The sequence below is a fragment of the Pan paniscus genome, chromosome 17, assembly GCF_029289425.2.
Source record: "Pan paniscus chromosome 17, NHGRI_mPanPan1-v2.0_pri, whole genome shotgun sequence".
Taxonomy (NCBI): Eukaryota; Metazoa; Chordata; class Mammalia; order Primates; family Hominidae; genus Pan; species Pan paniscus.
In genome coordinates this window covers 9,997,598-10,011,675 of record NC_073266.2, presented here as the reverse complement: position 1 = coordinate 10,011,675, position 14,078 = coordinate 9,997,598, and positions in this window count along the sequence as shown.

Sequence of the window (14,078 nt, the reverse complement as noted above, 5' to 3'; positions counted from 1 at the left end):
GCAATATATATTTACTGTAATTTTAGATATTTTTTTTACGGTATATAGTATACATTTCGTGTAATTTTTGATATTTTATGTGCAGTATATTAAATATAATTACTGTAGTTTTTGATTGTTTATTTACAGTATATATAACACATATTTGGTGTGCTTTTTGACATTTTATGTACAGAATGTAATATATATTTACTGTACTGTTGGATATTTTATTTACAGTATATAAAATGTATTTGGTGTACTTTTAGTTAATATTATATGTACAATATATGAAATATATTTACTGCACTTTTTGATATTTTATGTACTGTATATAATATCTATTTGGTGTACTTTTGATATTTTATGTAAATTATATAATATATATTTGGCGTAGTTTTTGATATTTTACATAGAGTGTGCAATATATATTTACTGTAATTTTAGATATTTTTTTTACGGTATATAGTATACATTTCGTGTAATTTTTGATATTTTATGTACAGTATATTAAATATAATTACTGTAGTTTTTGATTGTTGATTTACAGTATATATAACACACATTTGGTGTACTTTTGGACATTTTATGTACAGTATGTAATATATATTTACTGTACTATTGGATAATTTATTTACAGTATGTAAAATATATTTGGTGTACTTTTAGTTAATATTATATGTACAATATATGAAATATATTTACTGTACTTTTTGATATTTCATGTACTGTATATAATATCTATTTGGTGTACTTTTGATATTTTATGTAAATTATATAATATATGTTTGGCGTAGTTTTTGATATTTTACATAGAGTGTGCAATATATATTTACTGTAATTTTAGATTTTTTTTTACGGTATATAGTATACATTTCGTGTAATTTTTGATATTTTATGTACAGTATGTTAAATATAATTACTGTGGGTTTTGATTGCTTATTTACAGTATATATAACACATATTTGGTGTACTTTTTGACATTTTATGTACAGTATGTAATATATATTTACTGTACTATTGGATATTTTATTTACAGTATATAAAATGTATTTGGTGTACTTTTAGTTAATATTATATGTACAATATATGAAATATATTTACTGTACTTTTTGATATTTTATGTACTGTATATAATATCTATTTGGTGTACTTTTCATATTTTATGTAAATTATGTAATATATATTTGGCGTAGTTTTTGATATTTTACATAGAGTGTGCAATATATATTTACTGTAATTTTAGATTTTTTTTACGGTATATAGTATACATTTCGTGTAATATTTGAGATTTTATGTACAGTATATTAAATATAATTACTGTAGATTTTGACTGTTTATTTACAGTATATATAACACATATTTGGTGTACTTTTTGATATTTTATGTACAGTATGTAATATATATTTACTGTACTATTTGATATTTTATTTACAGTATATAAAATGTATTTGGTGTACTTTTAGTTAATATTACATGTACAATATATGAAATATATTTACTGTACTTTTTGATATTTTATGTACTGTATATAATATCTATTTGGTGTACTTTTGATATTTTATGTAAATTATATAATATATATTTGGCGTAGTTTTTGATATTTTACATAGAGTGTGCAATATATATTTACTGTAATTTTAGATATTTTTTTTACGTTATATAGTATACATTTCGTGTAATTTTTGATATTTTATGTACAGTATATTAAACATAATTAGTGTATTTTATGATTGTTTATTTACAGTATATATAACACATATTTGGTGTACTTTTTGACATTTTATGTACAGTATGTAATATATATTTACTGTACTATTGGATATTTTATTTACAGTATATAAAATATATTTGGTGTACTTTTAGTTAATAATATATGTACAATAGATGAAATATATTTACTGTACTTTTTGATATTTTATGTACTGTATATAATATCTATTTGGTGTACATTTGATATTTTATGTAAATTATATAATATATATTTGGGGTAGTTTTTGATATTTTACATAGAGTGTAATATATATTTACTGTCCTTTTTGATATTTTATTTAGAGTATATAATATACATTTGTTGTATTTTTTGATATTTTATGAACAGTATATTAAATATAATTACTGAAGATTTTGATAGTTTATTTACAGTATATATAACACATATTTGGTGTACTTTTTGATATTTTATGTACAGTAGATAATATATACTTACTGTAATTTTTTATATTTTATTTACAGTATGTAAATCGTAGTTGGTGTACTTTTAGTTAATATTATATGTACAATATATGAAATATATTTACTGTTCTTTTTGATATTTTATGTACGGTATATAATATATATTTGGTGCACTTTTGATATTTTATGTAAATTATATAATATGTATTTGGTGTAGTTTTTCATATATCACATAGTGTGTAATATATATTTACTGAACTTTTTGATATTTTATTTACAGTTTATAATATACATTTGGTGTAATTTTTGATATTTTATGAACAGTATATTAAATATAATTACTGAAGATTTTGATAGTTTATTTACAGTATATATAAAACATATTTGGTGTACTTTTTGATATTTTATGTACAGTAGATAATATGTACTTACTGTAATTTTTTGTATTTTATTTACAGTATGTAAAATGTATTTGGTGTACTTTCAGTTAATATTATATGTACAATATATGAAATATATTTACTGTACTATTTGATAATTTATGTACAGTAGATAATATATACTTACTGTAATTTTTTATATTTTATTTACAGTATGTAAAATATATTTGGTGTACTTATAGTTAATATTATATGCACAATATATGAAATATATTTACTGTACTTTTTGATAATTTATGTACAGTATATAACATATATTTGGTGTACTTTTGATATTTTATGTAAATTATATAAAATATATTTGGTGTAGTTTTTGATATTTTACATAGAGTGTAATATATATTTACTGTCATTTTTGATATTTTATTTAGAGTGTATAATATACATTTGGTGTAATTTTTGATATTTTATGTACAGTATATAAAATATAATTACTGAAGTTTTTGATAGTTTATTTACAGTATATATAACACATATTTGGTGTACTTTTTGATATTTTTTGTACAGTAGATAATATATAGTTACTGTAATTTTTGATATTTTATTTACAGTATGTAAAATGTATTTGGTGTACTTTTAGTTAATATTATATGTACAATATATGAAATATATTTACTGTACTTTTTGATATTTTATGTACAGTATATAATATATATTTGGGGTATTTTTGATATTTTATGTAAATTATATAATATATATTTGTTGTAGTTTTTGATATTTTACATAGAGTGTAATATACATTAACTGTCCTTTTTGATATTTTATTTAGAGTGTGTAATATACATTTGGTGTAATTTTTGATATTTTTTGTACAGTATATTAAATATAATTACTGAAGATTTTGATAGTTTATTTACAGTATATATAACACATATTTGGTGTACTTTTTGATGTTTTATGTACAGTAGATAATATATTTACTGTAATTTTTGATATTTTATTTACAGTATGTAAAATGTATTTGGTGTACTTTTAGTTAATATTATATGTACAGTATATGAAATATATTTACTGTACTTTTTGATATTTTATGTACAGTATATAATATATATTTGGTGTACATTTGATATTTTATGTAAATTATATAATATATATTTGGTGTAGTTTTTGATATTTTACATAGAGTGTAATATATATTTACTGTCCTTTTTGATATTTTATTTAGAGTGTATAATATACATTTGGTGTATTTTTTGATATTTTATGAACAGTATATTAAATATAATTACTGAAGATTTTGATAGTTTATTTACAGTATATATAACACATATTTGGTGTACTTTTTGATATTTTATGTACAGTAGATAATATATACTTAGTGTAATTTTTGATATTTTATTAACAGTATGTAAAATGTATTTGGTGTACTTTTAGTTAATATTATATGTACAATATATGAAATATATTTATTGTACTTTTTGATATTTTATGTACAGTAGATAATATGTACTTACTGTAATTTTTTATATTTTATTTACAGTACGTAAAATGTAGTTGGTGTACTTTTAGTTAATACTATATGTACAATATATGAAATATATTTACTGTACTTTTTGATATTTTATGTAGAGTATATAATATATATTTGGTGTACTTTTGATATTTTATGTAAATTATATAATATATATTTGGTGTAGTTTTTCATATATTACATAGAGTGGAATATATATTTACTGTCCCTTTTGATATTTTTTTTAGAGTGTATAATATACATTTGGTGTAATTTTTGATATTTTATGAACAGTATATTAAATATAATTACTGAAGATTTTGATAGTTTATTTACAGTATATATAACACATATTTGGTGTACTTTTTGATATTTTATGTACAGTAGATAATATATACTTATTGTAATTTTTTATATTTTATTTACAGTATATAAAATGTATTTGGTGTACTTTTATTTAATATTATATGTACAATATATGAAATATATTTACTGTACTTTTTGATATTTTATGTACAGTATATAATAAATATTTGGTGTACTTTTGATATTTTATGTAAATTATATAATATATATTTGGTGTAGTTTTTGATATTTTACAGAGTGTAATATATATTTACTGTCCTTTTTGATATTTTATTTAGAGTGTATAATATACATTTGTTGTATTTTTTGATATTTTATGAACAGTATATTAAATATAATTACTGAAGATTTTGATAGTTTATTTACAGTATATATAACACATATTTGGTGTACTTTTTGATATTTTATGTACAGTAGATAATATATACTTACTGTAATTTTTTATATTTTATTTACTGTATGTAAAATGTATTTGGTGTACTTTTAGTTAATATTATATGTACATTATATGAAATATATTTACTGTACTTTTTGATATTTTATGTACAGTAGATAATACACTTACTGTAATTTTTTATATTTTATTTACAGTATGTAAAATGTATTTGGTGTACTTTTAGTTAATATTATATGTACAATATATGAAATATATTTACTGTACTTTTTGATATTTTATGTACAGTATATAACATATATTTGGTGTACTTTTGATATTTTATGTAAATTATAAAGTATATATTTGGTGTAGTTTTTGATATTTTACATAGAGTGTAATATATATTTACTGTCCTTTTTGATATTTTATTTAGAGTGTATAATATACATTTGTTGTATTTTTTGATATTTTATGAACAGTATATTAAATATAATTACTGAAGATTTTGATAGTTTATTTACAGTATATATAACACATATTTGGTGTACTTTTTGATATTTTATGTACAGCAGATAATATGTACTTTCTGTAATTTTTTATATTTTATTTACAGTATGTAAAATGTAGTTGGTGTACTTTTAGTTAATATTATATGTACAATATATGAAATATATTTACTGTACTTTTTGATATTTTCTGTAGAGTATATAATATATATTTGGTGTACTTTTGATATTTTATGTAAATTATATAATATATATTTGGTGTAGTTTTTGATATTTTACATAGAGTGTAATATATATTTACTGTCATTTTTGATATTTTATTTAGAGTGTATTATATACATTTGGTGTAATTTTTGATATTTTACGTACAGTATATTAAATATAATTACTGAAGATTTTGATAGTTTATTTACAGTATATATAACACATATTTGGTGTACTTTTTGATATTTTATGTACAGTAGATAATATACACTTACTGTAATTTTTGATATTTTATTTACAGTATGTAAAATGTATTTGGTGTACTTTTAGTTAATATTATATGTACAATATATGAAATATATTTACTGTACTTTTTGATATTTTATGTACAGTATATAATATATATTTGGTGTACTTTTGATATTTTATGTAAATTATATAATATATATTTGGTGTAGTTTTTGATATTTTACACAGTGTGTAATATATATTTACTGTCCTTTTTGATATTTTATTTAGAGTGTATAATATACATTTGGTGTAATTATTGATATTTCATGTACAGTATATTAAATATACTTACTGAAGATTTTGATAGTTTATTTACAGTATATATAACACATATTTGGTGTACTTTTTGATATTTTATGTACAGTAGATAATATATACTTACTGTAATTTTTTATATTTTATTTACAGTATATAAAATGTATTTGGTGTACTTTTAGTTAATATTATATGTACAATATATGAAATATATTTACTGTACTTTTTGATATTTTATATACAGTATATAATATATATTTGGTGTACTTTTGATATTCTATGTAAATTATATAGTATATATTTGGTGTAGTTTTTGATATTTTACATAGAGTGTAATATATATTTACTGTCCTTTTTGATATTTTATTTAGAGTGTATAATATACATTTGGTGTATTTTTTGATATTTTATGAACAGTATATTAAATATAATTACTGAAGATTTTGATAGTTTATTTACAGTATATATAACACATATTTGGTGTACTTTTTGATATTTTATGTACAGTAGATAATATATACTTACTGTAATTTTTGATATTTTATTTACAGTATGTAAAATGTATTTGGTGTACTTTTAGTTAATATTATATGTACAATATATGAAATATATTTACTGTACTTTTTGATATTTTATGTACAGTAGATAATATGTACTTACTGTAATTTTTTATATTTTATTTACAGTATGTAAAATGTAGTTGGTGTACTTTTAGTTAATATTATATGTACAATATATGAAATATATTTACTGTACTTTTTGATATTTTATGTACAGTATATAATATATATTTGGTGTACTTTTGATATTTTATGTAAATTATATAATATATATTTGGTGTAGTTTTTCATATATTACATAGAGTGTAATATATATTTACTGTCCTTTTTCATATTTTATTTAGAGTGTATAATATACATTTGGTGTAATTTTTGATATTATATGAACAGTATATTAAATATAATTACTGAAGATTTTGATAGTTTATTTACAGTATATATAACACATATTTGGTGTACTTTTTGATATTTTATGTACAGTAGATAATATATACTTACTGTAATTTTTGATATTTTATTTACAGTATGTAAAATGTATTTGGTGTACTTTTAGTTAATATTATATGTACAATATATGAAATATATTTACTGTACTTTTTGATAATTTATGTACAGTATATAATATATATTTGGTGTACTTTAGATATTTTATGTAAATTCTATAATATATATTTGGAGTAGTATTTGATATTTTACATAGAGTGTAATATACATTTACTGTCCTTTTTGATATTTTATTTAGAGTGTATAATATACATTTGGTGTAATTTTTGATATTATATGTACAGTATATTAAATATAATTACTGAAGGTTTTGATAGTTTATTTACAGTATATATAACACATATTTGGTGTACTTTTTGATATTTTATGTACAGTAGATAATATGTACTTACTGTAATTTTTTATATTTTATTTACAGTATGTAAAATGTATTTGTTATACTTTTAGTTAATATTATATGTACAATATATGAAATATATTTACTGTACTTTTTGATATTTTATGTCCAGTATATAATATATATTTTGTGTACTTTTGATATTTTATGTAAATTATATAATATATATTTGGTGTAGTTTTTGATATTTTACATAGAGTGTAATATATATTTACTGTCATTTTTGATATTTTATTTAGAGTGTATTATATACATTTGGTGTAATTTTTGATATTTTACATACAGTATATTAAATATAATTACTGAAGATTTTGATAGTTTATTTACAGTATATATAACACATATTTGGTGTACTTTTAGATATTTTATGTACAGTAGATAATATATACTTACTGTAATTTTTGATATTTTATTTACAGTATGTAAAATGTATTTGGTGTACTTTTAGTTAATATTATATGTACAATATATGAAATATATTTAGTGTACTTTTTGATATTTTATGTACAGTATATAATATATATTTGGTGTACGTTTGATATTTTATGTAAATTATATAATATATATTTGGTGTAGTTTTTGATATTTTACATAGTGTGTAATATATATTTACTGTCCTTTTTGATATTTTATTTAGAGTGTATAATATACATTTGGTGTAATTATTGATATTTCATGTACAGTATATTAAATATAATTACTGAAGATTTTGATAGTTTATTTACAGTATATATAACACATATCTGGTGTACATTTTGATATTTTATGTACAGTAGATAATATATACTTACTGTAATTTTTTATATTTTATTTACAGTATATAAAAAGTATTTGGTGTACTTTTAGTTAATATTATATGTACAATATATGAAATATATTTACTGTACTTTTTGATATTTTATGCACAGTATATAATATATATTTGGTGTACTTTTGATATTTTATGTAAATTATATAGTATATATTTGGTGTAGTTTATGATATTTTACATAGAGTGTAATATATATTTACTGTCCTTTTTGACATTTTATTTAGAGTGTATAATATACATTTGGTGTATTTTTTGATATTTTATGAACAGTATATTAAATATAATTACTGAAGATTTTGATAGTTTATTTACAGTATATATAACACATATTTGGTGTACTTTTTGATATTTTATGTACAGTAGATAATATATACTTACTGTAATTTTTGATATTTTATTAACAGTATGTAAAATGTATTTGGTGTACTTTTAGTTAATATTATATGTACAATATATGAAATATATTTATTGTACTTTTTGATATTTTATGTACAGTAGATAATATGTACTTAGTGTAATTTTTTATATTTTATTTACAGTACGTAAAATGTAGTTGGTGTACTTTTAGTTAATACTATATGTACAATATATGAAATATATTTACTGTACTTTTTGATATTTTATGTAGAGTATATAATATATATTTGGTGTACTTTTGATATTTTATGTAAATTATATAATATATATTTGGTGTAGTTTTTCATATATTACATAGAGTGGAATATATATTTACTGTCCCTTTTGATATTTTATTTAGAGTGTATAATATACATTTGGTGTAATTTTTGATATTTTATGAACAGTATATTAAATATAATTACTGAAGATTTTGATAGTTTATTTACAGTATATATAACACATATTTGGTGTACTTTTTGATATTTTATGTACAGTAGATAATATATACTTACTGTAATTTTTTATATTTTATTTACAGTATATAAAATGTATTTGGTGTACTTTTATTTAATATTATATGTACAATATATGAAATATATTTACTGTACTTTTTGATATTTTACGTACAGTATATAATAAATATTTGGTGTACTTTTGATATTTTATGTAAATTATATAATATATATTTGGTGTAGTTTTTGATATTTTACAGAGTGTAATATATATTTACTGTCCTTTTTGATATTTTATTTAGAGTGTATAATATACATTTGTTGTATTTTTTGATATTTTATGAACAGTATATTAAATATAATTACTGAAGATTTTGATAGTTTATTTACAGTATATATAACACATATTTGGTGTACTTTTTGATATTTTATGTACAGTAGATAATATATACTTACTGTAATTTTTTATATTTTATTTACTGTATGTAAAATGTATTTGGTGTACTTTTAGTTAATATTATATGTACATTATATGAAATATATTTACTGTACTTTTTGATATTTTATGTACAGTAGATAATACACTTACTGTAATTTTTTATATTTTATTTACAGTATGTAAAATGTATTTGGTGTACTTTTAGTTAATATTATATGTACAATATATGAAATATATTTACTGTACTTTTTGATATTTTATGTACAGTATATAACATATATTTGGTGTACTTTTGATATTTTATGTAAATTATAAAGTATATATTTGGTGTTGTTTTTGATATTTTACATAGAGTGTAATATATATTTACTATCCTTTTTGATATTTTATTTAGAGTGTATAATATACATTTGTTGTATTTTTTGATATTTTATGAACAGTATATTAAATATAATTACTGAAGATTTTGATAGTTTATTTACAGTATATATAACACATATTTGGTGTACTTTTTGATATTTTATGTACAGCAGATAATATGTACTTTCTGTAATTTTTTATATTTTATTTACAGTATGTAAAATGTAGTTGGTGTACTTTTAGTTAATATTATATGTACAATATATGAAATATATTTACTGTAGTTTTTGATATTTTCTGTAGAGTATATAATATATATTTGGTGTACTTTTGATATTTTATGTAAATTATATAATATATATTTGGTGTAGTTTTTGATATTTTACATAGAGTGTAATATATATTTACTGTCATTTTTGATATTTTATTTAGAGTGTATTATATACATTTGGTGTAATTTTTGATATTTTACGTACAGTATATTAAATATAATTACTGAAGATTTTGATAGTTTATTTACAGTATATATAACACATATTTGGTGTACTTTTTGATATTTTATGTACAGTAGATAATATACACTTACTGTAATTTTTGATATTTTATTTACAGTATGTAAAATGTATTTGGTGTACTTTTAGTTAATATTATATGTACAATATATGAAATATATTTACTGTACTTTTTGATATTTTATGTACAGTATATAATATATATTTGGTGTACTTTTGATATTTTATGTAAATTATATAATATATATTTGGTGTAGTTTTTGATATTTTACACAGTGTGTAATATATATTTACTGTCCTTTTTGATATTTTATTTAGAGTGTATAATATACATTTGGTGTAATTATTGATATTTCATGTACAGTATATTAAATATAATTACTGAAGTTTTTGATAGTTTATTTACAGTATATATAACACATATTTGGTGTACTTTTTGATATTTTATGTACAGTAGATAATATATACTTACTGTAATTTTTTATATTTTATTTACAGTATATAAAATGTATTTGGTGTACTTTTAGTTAATATTATATGTACAATATATGAAATATATTTACTGTACTTTTTGATATTTTATATACAGTATATAATATATATTTGGTGTACTTTTGATATTCTATGTAAATTATATAGTATATATTTGGTGTAGTTTTTGATATTTTACATAGAGTGTAATATATATTTACTGTCCTTTTTGATATTTTATTTAGAGTGTATAATATACATTTGGTATATTTTTTGATATTTTATGAACAGTATATTAAATATAATTCCTGAAGATTTTGATAGTTTATTTACAGTATATATAACACATATTTGGTGTACTTTTTGATATTTTATGTACAGTAGATAATATATACTTACTGTAATTTTTGATATTTTATTTACAGTATGTAAAATGTATTTGGTGTACTTTTAGTTAATATTATATGTACAATATATGAAATATATTTACTGTACTTTTTGATATTTTATGTACAGTAGATAATATGTACTTACTGTAATTTTTTATATTTTATTTACAGTATGTAAAATGTAGTTGGTGTACTTTTAGTTAATATTATATGTACAATATATGAAATATATTTACTGTACTTTTTGATATTTTATGTACAGTATATAATATATATTTGGTGTACTTTTGATATTTTATGTAAATTATATAATATATATTTGGTGTAGTTTTTCATATATTACATAGAGTGTAATATATATTTACTGTCCTTTTTGATATTTTATTTAGAGTGTATAATATACATTTGGTGTAATTTTTGATATTTTATGAACAGTATATTAAATATAATTACTGAAGATTTTGATAGTTTATTTACAGTATATATAACACATATTTGGTGTACTTTTTGATATTTTATGTACAGTAGATAATATATACTTACTGTAATTTTTGATATTTTATTTACAGTATGTAAAATGTATTTGGTGTACTTTTAGTTAATATTATATGTACAATATATGAAATATATTTACTGTACTTTTTGATAATTTATGTACAGTATATAATATATATTTGGTGTACTTTAGATATTTTATGTAAATTCTATAATATATATTTGGAGTAGTATTTGATATTTTACATAGAGTGTAATATACATTTACTGTCCTTTTTGATATTTTATTTAGAGTGTATAATATACATTTGGTGTAATTTTTGATATTATATGTACAGTATATTAAATATAATTACTGAAGGTTTTGATAGTTTATTTACAGTATATATAACACATATTTGGTGTACTTTTTGATATTTTATGTACAGTAGATAATATATACTTACTGTAATTTTTGATATTTTATTTACAGTATGTAAAATGAATTTGTTATAATTTTAGTTAATATTATATGTACAATATATGAAATATATTTACTGTACTTTTTGATATTTTATGTACAGTATATAATATATATTTGGTGTACTTTTGATATTTTATGTAAATTATAAAATATATATTTGGTGTAGTTTTTGGTATTTTACACAGTGTGTAATATATATTTACTGTCCTTTTTGATATTTTATTTAGAGTGTATACTATTCATTTGGTGTAATTATTGATATTTTATGTACAGTATATTAAATATAATTACTGAAGATTTTGATAGTTTATTTACAGTATATATAACACATATTTGGTGTACTTTTTGATATTTTATGTACAGTAGATAATATATACTTACTGTAATTTTTTATATTTTATTTACAGTATATAAACTGTATTTGGTGTACTTTTAGTTAATATTATATGTAGAATATATGAAATATATTTACTGTACTTTTTGATATTTTATGTAGAGTATATAATGTATATATGGTGTACTTTTGATATTTTATATAAATTATATAATATATATTTGGTGTAGTTTTTGATATTTTATATAGAGTGTAATATATATTTACTGTCCTTTTTGATATTTTATTTAGAGTGTATAATATATATTTGGTGTATTTTTTGATATTTTATGAACATTATGTTAAATATAATTCCTGAAGATTTGATAGTTTATTTACAGTATATATAACACATATTTGGTGTACTTTTTGATATTTTATGTACAGTAGATAATATATACTTACTGTAATTTTTTATATTTTATTTACAGTATAGAAAATGTATTTGGTGTACTTTTAGTTAATATTATATGTACAATATATGAAATATATTTACTGTACTTTTTGATATTTTATGTACAGTATATAATATATATTTGGTGTACTTTTGATATTCTATGTAAATTATATAGTATATATTTGGTGTAGCTTTTGATATTTTACATAGAGTGTAATATATATTTACTGTCCTTTTTGATATTTATTTAGAGTGTATAATATACATTTGGTGTATTTTTTGATATTTTATGAACAGTATATTAAATATAATTAGTGAAGATTTTGATAGTTTATTTACAGTATATATAACACATATTTGGTGCACTTTTTGATATTTTATGTACAGTAGATAATATATACTTACTGTAATTTTTTATATGTTATTTACAGTATGTAAAACGTAGTTGGTGTACTTTTAGTTAATATTATATGTACAATATATGAAATATATTTACTGTACTTTTTGATATTTTATGTACTGTATATAATATATATTTGGTGTACTTTTGATATTTTATGTTAATTATATAATATATATTTGGTGTAGTTTTTCATATATTACATAGAGTGTAATATATATTTACTGAACTTTTTGATATTTTATTTACAGTGTGTGATATACATTTGGTGTAATTTTTGATATTTTATGAACAGTATATTAATTATAATTACTGAAGATTTTCATAGTTTATTTACAGTATATATAACACATATTTGGTGTACTTTTTGATATTTTATGTACAGTAGATAATATGTACTTACTGTAATTTTTTATATTTTATTTACAGTATGTAAAATGTAGTTGGTGTACTTTTAGTTAATATTATATGTACAATATATGAAATATATTTACTGTACTTTTTGATATTTTATGTCCAGTATATAATATATATTTTGTGTACATTTGATATTTTATGTAAATTATATAATATATATTTGGTGTAGTTTTTGATATTTTACATAGAGTGTAATA